Genomic DNA, 6021 nt, shown 5'->3' with positions numbered 1-6021 from the left:
GAGGGGCGGTGCTGGCGGCGGGCGGGGCCTGCGTGGAGTCACCCACAGCCCCGTCGGCCCGAAGGGAAGGAAATTGGCTCTTTTCCCGACGGTAGGGCCAAGCCTGCTTAGTACCGAGGTATGTGTATGGCTGTGGCCAAAACGTGGCACTGGTGCCCTGTCCGGTCATAAATTACGTGCTTTAATTCATGGTATTAAACGTAGCTGTGGCGAGGGTCATCTCGGCCCTCGGCCTCCTCACTCTGTAAAGTGTTACTTGCCCTTGGTTTTGGATCGTCTTTTCCTGCTGTCCTTTGACTCCACGCTGAGGACACGAGGTAGAAACTAAACCCAATCCTCTTGGGCTTGACACAGGGCTCGGGATTGAAGGCTGCTGCTTTGGAAACATCATCGGTCAGAAGGAGAGTACTTGGAAGAAGAACAAACTACTCCTCCGTTTGAACAAACATCCTCAGTTGTGAACTGAAGTGAGCAATTAAATAAATAGAAGATAAACACTCACTGTCTGATGCAGCTGACTGAAAAACAGCTCTTAAGCGACCTCTACCAAAGCTTTTACAAGACTAACTTCAGCATAATTCTGCACTGAGAGATCACACTGGAGCGGAACAATTGATCTGTTCTAAGGTTATTTTTAATTTTTTTTTTCAGTTTTCAGTTCAGCTATCTGACTATGTCTCTTTGATCAAAGTACATAATGCAAGGTCCTCATAGCTGTTCCTGTGACATTCAGTACTGCCACCGCAAAGCAGATCACAGTTATTATGGAAAATTAAACACTTCAGCTGAATAAGATGAGCATTCCTCTTATCATCCTTGGTATCAAGAGTAAAAAATGAGAGTTCATAACTAATTTGAAAGAGTCGCATCAGAAATCTTTAATTATGAACCCAGATCTCTTAATAGTTTTTGCCTCTTAACAGCATCATCTTGCCTTCCTATAGACAAAAAGCCCCATGATTCTGAAAAATGATTCCTCAGATTCCTCAGTTTGCAGAACATTTTCTCTCTTATAAACACTCTTATGTTCCACAAAAGATGCCAGTTCTACCAGAAAAAGAACTGCAAAGGAAGTTAGTGAAACAGTATTATCAATTCTGTACTGTGTTCGATTGTGTCAGGTTTGACTGACAAAATAATTAGTCTTTCTGGTTTTTGTTTGTTTGGGATTTTTTAAAGATTTTAAGTGCTGTAAGACTTCTTAGCTGTTGAAATATGATGCAAGGATCACTGGTGAGCCAATTCTTCAAGTTAATGAAAGAGCACAAGATTTATTTCTCTTTTCAGCTCCTTAATTATTAAAAAAAGAAAAAAAAAAAGAATTCCCGTATGTAGGGGTTTAAGCATTATAGTAAATTTGTAAGCAGACAGCTGTTGGCTGCTGTGATCATTAATGTTGCCATGAAGTAAGTTATGTATTTATACACATTTAGGGAAGTAAGACTGATGTCAAATTCTATTGAGAGATATTTGTTTAATAAATTAACTGCAGTGAAAATGGGCATTTCTTGCTCTACGGCACACTCCTGGATACACTGATCCATTGATAGTTCCCCAGACCTTTGGCTGCTGATGCGGGTGATTGCCTCTGCCCCATTTCTGGAACCTCTCCTATCATCTACTGACACATCATTCCTTACTTCTCTGTCTTTTCCACTTCCCTTACTTCAGTTCTTATTGATTTTTGAGACATCAAGGAAAAAGCCTTTTGATCAGTTCTGTCCTTGTAAAACAACCTCTCTCAGGTGCTCACTTGCCACAGTGCAGAACTTGGTCTTTGTCTCTACAAATCCATTTCCCACATCACTGCTGAACTGAACTGAGCCGCAACCCTTCAGTGCCCTCAAGGCATCCAGAGAGTTCAGCAACGACTCCAGAAGGAAGGCTGGGAAGAGCGTGATTCCCAACAGGATCAGATATGCCCCAGGTCTTCCCACAGCTTTCTCCACTACTCCTCACTCCTAAATTGAGAAACTCTAGTTTCCAGGGTGAGCAAATGACAGAGGACAGGAGGGAGAGTTGAATGATCCTGTGCTAGCAGATCTTTCTGTGTCTACAACATGTTATCAAGGCAGCATGAAAACTGCAGGGATCCCATGTCTTGTGAGCTTAGGAGTCGACTGAAGGCAGAAGGATTTCATCCCCGTCATTCATGTGCTTGTGTCTTTGCTGAAACGGGAACTGATGTGCTCCCTAGGGAGATTAATTTATCCAGAATGTAATTTCCTACTAGAATACTGTTTCACTGAAATATTTTGATGAAAACAAAACCTATGTTGCAGAAATTTTCTGGAGCACAGAACACATTTACCTATTGCAGTCATCAGTAGCTTGCAGCAAAAGGTTTTGAGTTTACTTCCTAGTCACAGTCTACAAAAAGACCATTTATCTTTACATATGCCCCCACTTTTTTTGACCAAAGTGGTATTTTGTTAACAGAAATACAGCTTCAAATAACATACTTTGGGAAAAAAATAGTTGGACTATTTAATATCTTTGTTTACATGTATATACAAGAAATGAGGAAATGAACTTCTAACTTTCTGTATCCAAAATGTGGATCCTTATGTAAGATCCAGGAATAGGAACCTGTCTGAGTAGGAGAGCAGTTTAGGATATTTTTGGAAAAAGGGGCAAATCTGTTCTCATTTCTATTAATCATCATCATCACAAAAAAGTACACTTTTCAGAACAGTTTTACAAGGTGGTTGAGCATTTATAAAGGTGAAAAAATATTAGGAAGCTTCTCAAAAGAGGCATTAATATTCTATCTAAACATTAATATTCTCTCTAAAGTATTTTTAATCCTAGATTGAAAAAAAATTCTTTTGAATATACTGTTGTAAGAGTTTTCAAACAGCTCTACTTGCTAAGAATTCCACAGCAAAGGCTGCACAAGACTTATATTTCTAGATGGAGCTTTAAATCATAGATCTGTGATGAGAAGTGGATCTAAACAAACTAATGTGAAGAAGGTAATACACTGACTTCAGACACAAGATTTTGATGAGGATTTAACCTAGCAATTTCCTAGCTAAACCATTACTCTGTTGGCAGCAGATGCAGTTTGCTGTACACAGTGATGTTTTCTATAACATTAATTTGAACTCACATTATATGTCTGTTACTTAAAATCTTTTTACAGTGAAGGTCAGTAAACAAAGATGGTCTTTATCTGAAGGCAGCTGAAACACGGTATAATCTCTCCTTTGACACCATCAGGCATTGCTTTTGATCATAGCGTACATAAAAATCTTCAGTCTGAATACCTAAGCAGTGGCAGCAATTAGAATACCTAACTCTCCCATCTATCTTATAGCAACATCAAAAAATATGTGGTTTGTAAGTTGCATTATAGAAAATAAATTATATTTTTAATTTCATTTCCCTAAAAAAAAATAAGAAAAGAAAAAAAAAGAAAAAGTAGGTTTACATAGGAAATTACTTCTATTTAGCCCTTATATTACCTGGGCATGCTTTATATAGGCTAGGCACAGATTCAGATCTGAGCATACCTGCATCTTAGTAGCTTGAGATACGTGTGCAAAGTCACGTTATGTGAGTGCCTGGTGGCCAAGCCAGCTCCACCCTGGTCCCATGTCCCAGCCTGCCCTTTGTTGTCCCAGGGAAGTGTCTGATACCCTGGGCTGATCTGGCTGCCATGGCTGGGTGGTCCTGGCTGCCAGGCCCTGCTCTGACTTCCCAGGCAGCCCCTGCAAGTTCTGGCTCCCCAGCCCCTCGAGATTGTCATTGTAATACTGATACAACAAACCATGGATTGGGATCTGACCTCAGCTGCAGAGATTCAGGTGATGAGAAATTATAAGTTAAATTGTATTATAAATTCCCTACCGTCCTAGTTACAGATTGTACTATGTTGACTCTGCTTGTAGAAATCCTGTGCCATTCTAATAATAAATTCTCTTCTATATCAATCATAACATCCTGTGAAGAAAACAAAGTTTGAATTGTACCTATGGTTTAGTGCTATCCTCACTCTGCCAATATCCCCAAGAGAACCCATCTGTGCTGGGTGACAGTGTCACTCGGATAACACTGACATGTCTATTAACTGAGAACCTCATGGAGCAACAGGGAACTTTTTAGCAAGTGTGTTAAAAGGATGTAGTATTTAGGAAATTGAAAGAGATGGTATTCTGGACAGTTGGGCTCTGGATGCTGAGAAAGTTCTGCATTGCACACCCTGGCTACCTTGCTCAAAGGAATATTACTAAATTAAAACTTCTGCTTGCAAATTAACTTACTGTTTTATTAGTGGGTTTTGAAAGAGGTTAATTGAAAATGCTAGGGCTGAATGTTAGCTAGAAGGAAGTTCTTACCTTTTTTTTGGTCAGTTGATTTTGGTCATTTGGCATCTTTTTATGCAGTGACTTAAGCAGTTTTCTACTGCAAAACCACTTCTAGGTAAATTTGGAGAGGCTTAGAGTGCTTTTCTTTTTCTATTGTTCAACATCTGATTTCAGGTAGACTTGACTTTCAGAGATCACAAGAACTTAGGTGTCCTGTTGATTTGGTGAAAACTCTGAAAAGTCCAGCATCTCTGGAAATCAGGTGTCTCCTGCTCAACTTTCAGAGATGTCTGATTTTGGGTATATCAATGTTGGAGATTAAGTGCAGCTAGTAGTGCTACAGCATTGTTATTAACGTTGGCATTGAGTGTCTTGTATATGCTTATTTGAATTTAGAAATCAGGGCATTATGGAAAATGTATCTTGTGCATTATAAATTATATTGAAAAACTAAAGATTTATTTAACTTACATAAGAAGAGAAATATACCCAACGGCTTGACAGTTAAAACCCCCAGTCTTAAACAGAAAACATACAAACTTTTAAATATTTATTTTGAGAAATATCAAATCTATTTTGCTACTCACAGCAGTACAGAACTCTCACTCCTTGCCCTCCTTCCTTGTTCTCTTCACAACTCTCTAGGCACCACATACCCCTCCCACCAGGGATGCTTCAGGCGGAATTGTACTTTCTGCTGCACAGCATAGTTTGTCTTTTAAATGTGGGGGTTTTGCCATCTGAAATTCACATTCTTTGCTTTGTTATCAGGGAAAGTCAGAAACCATTGCACCAGGTTTTCTTGGGACTGGTACAAATGCAAAAAAAAGTTAACTACAGCTGATGCCCAGAAGGAAAAGATAGCAGGAAAAAAATCAATTCAACCAAACCAAAAATTGTTCACAATGAGCAGGGAGAAGATAAGGAATGGGTGAATTTCTGATCCAGAAAGAAAGCTAGTGTGTGAAGCATGCATCTAAGATGAGAACAAAAGATAAAGTGTTATCTAGATTAGACAAGAAGTGGGAGATTAGTTTAAAAATTGTGAGAACTGGCCAACTGTGAGGCTTAGCAGATAGCATCTGAAAGGATAGGTGCAATATTTTCTGCTTTAAATGCCTTGGAAGAGTATGGAAGTGTGTTGGCTCCATACTACAGTGCCCTGGTCATCCAGCAAGAACTAATGTGAGCGATGTAATTTGGAAATCTGCAGAGACTGAGACCATATGAGACCAGTGAGTGTATGCATGCTTAACTTGCAAGCAGTTTTAGTTAATAAAATGCCAGAGGAACTCTTTACCTTGTAATGACTTACGTAATCAAGGTACAATAAATATTAACAATTAGAACTGTTGCCATCAGTTAATGTACTTTAAAGGCACTGTGCAACAAGTGTGATAACTTTGCTGGATTTATATATTCATTAATCCCTGACAGCAACAAGGAAGATCAAGATGTTTTGTGGCATGAACTGGATATCTTCAAAGACTTCATTAATAGGAAAGGAGTAATACCTGATGCTATGAGGGAAACGTATGTCCTTAATATCAAGGTCTTTTTTTTTCAAACACAGAAATAGGTTAGGAAAAAACTTAGTTCACCCAAATTAATCATGTGACATGATGGAGTAAGAAACATAATGTGTTATGTAAACTGAAATGCTGTTGTAGACTGTTTCAGAATAGCTGTTTCCAGTTAGAGATAACACAGG

Source organism: Vidua macroura, chromosome Z, assembly GCF_024509145.1.
Source record: "Vidua macroura isolate BioBank_ID:100142 chromosome Z, ASM2450914v1, whole genome shotgun sequence".
In the NCBI taxonomy this organism is placed as follows: domain Eukaryota; kingdom Metazoa; phylum Chordata; class Aves; order Passeriformes; family Viduidae; genus Vidua; species Vidua macroura.
This window is presented reverse-complemented; position numbering follows the sequence as displayed.